The sequence below is a fragment of the Choloepus didactylus genome, chromosome 1, assembly GCF_015220235.1.
Source record: "Choloepus didactylus isolate mChoDid1 chromosome 1, mChoDid1.pri, whole genome shotgun sequence".
Classification (NCBI taxonomy): domain Eukaryota; kingdom Metazoa; phylum Chordata; class Mammalia; order Pilosa; family Megalonychidae; genus Choloepus; species Choloepus didactylus.
In genome coordinates this window covers 162,174,108-162,175,793 of record NC_051307.1, presented here as the reverse complement: position 1 = coordinate 162,175,793, position 1,686 = coordinate 162,174,108, and positions in this window count along the sequence as shown.

Genomic DNA, 1,686 nt, shown 5'->3' with positions numbered 1-1,686 from the left:
TAAAACTTAAATTGGGAATGAGAGGCACCATTTCTCTCTAACAGTGAGAGTGCAAGAAGGGCTTAGATAGGTGCACTGGTTCAGAATCTCTTTGAGAAGAATATAGATATCCAGGGCTTCTCCTCAACCTGAGCACAAACTAGAAGTTTATTATCTGGAAAAGGTAAAATAGAAATCTTTGGATTGGATGACATCAGATACACACGACAGCTGACATTCCATATAAAAATATGAGGACTAAAGCAAAGTCTAGGTACTGAATGGAGAGACACTGTCCACTCTATACCATCTACAATCAGTTCCCAGGATGCTGGCAGCCAGGCAGAAGATTGGAAGATTTTTCTCTAAGGAATCTGACCAGATCAGAAGACAATATCCAATTACTGACAAATGATGCTCCCCTACCCCTGCCATGTTTATTGCTCTAGATAAAGGTCACCACTCAACCAGCCCCGTCTAATAAGATTTTTAGCACTGTACTCCTAAATAGGGAAGGAAAGTCAAGGATCATCAGACATTTAAGCTAATACTTCAACATGGAAGGCAAAAACCAAAACAGAAGAAAAGGAATCCATGTAAACAGACAATGCAGAAAGAAGAAAATACTTAAAATACGATGATTAATAAAAGTACTAGAGAAATTAGAGACAATATAGAATCATGAAACAAGCATGGGTTAGTGCTTTTTTAAAGGACAGAAAACAAGAGAGCTCTTTAGAAAATAAATTATGACATAAAAACTAAAAACTCAATAGGAAAGTCTGAATATAAAGTTGAAGAAATCTCCCAGAAAGTAAAACAAAAATATAGATAGAAAAAAGGAGAAGAAAGATTAGAAAACAAATCTTGTATCCAGTCCAGAAGGTGCATTATTCAATTAGTAAGGGATCCAGAAGAAAGGATAGGGGGAAAAAAGGAAAAAAAATCAAAGAAATTATTCAAGAAAATTTCTTATAACTGAAGGACATGAACTTTTACATTGAAAGGATCCACCAAATGCCTAGCAAAATGGATAAAAAGAGACCACATCAACACAAGTCATGAAGAAATTTCAAAACACTGGGATAAAGATCCTAAAAAACAGGTTTTGTTACCAACAATAATACTGAGCACTGTAGGATGATGAAGTAATGCCTTCAAAAAATTGAGAGAAAATTACTTCCAACCTGGAATTTTATACCTAGATGAACTATTAACTGTATGTGGAGGTAGAATAAAAGACACTTTCAAAGTCCCAGAATATGTCAAAACATTACAAGATTTCAAAAAAACTACCTCCCATGCACCATTTCTCAGGAAACTACCGACAGATTCATGCCATCAAAATGAGGAAGTAAACCAAGAAAAAGAAGACAGAGTGTTATATTGTCTGGTGAAAGCCTTCAGTATAAACAGTACAATATATGAGTGTGCATAAATTAATTTTAATCTATACTCTAAGGGCAATGAGATAGCACTTGAAACAGCCTAATCAAGCATCAACACTCCAAAACTGGTGAAATAAGCATTTCTAATATATTTACGGAAATCTACTACCAAGTGATTTATTCAAAAAGGGCAGTGAATGTTAAAAATAATTTTTCTTTGGTGAAATAAGCAGTGTTCAAGATTTGTCATTGGTAGAAAAGTCATAGTGACCCTATTGCCTTTGCACAAATGAGGTATAAGAATACAGCAAGCTCAATA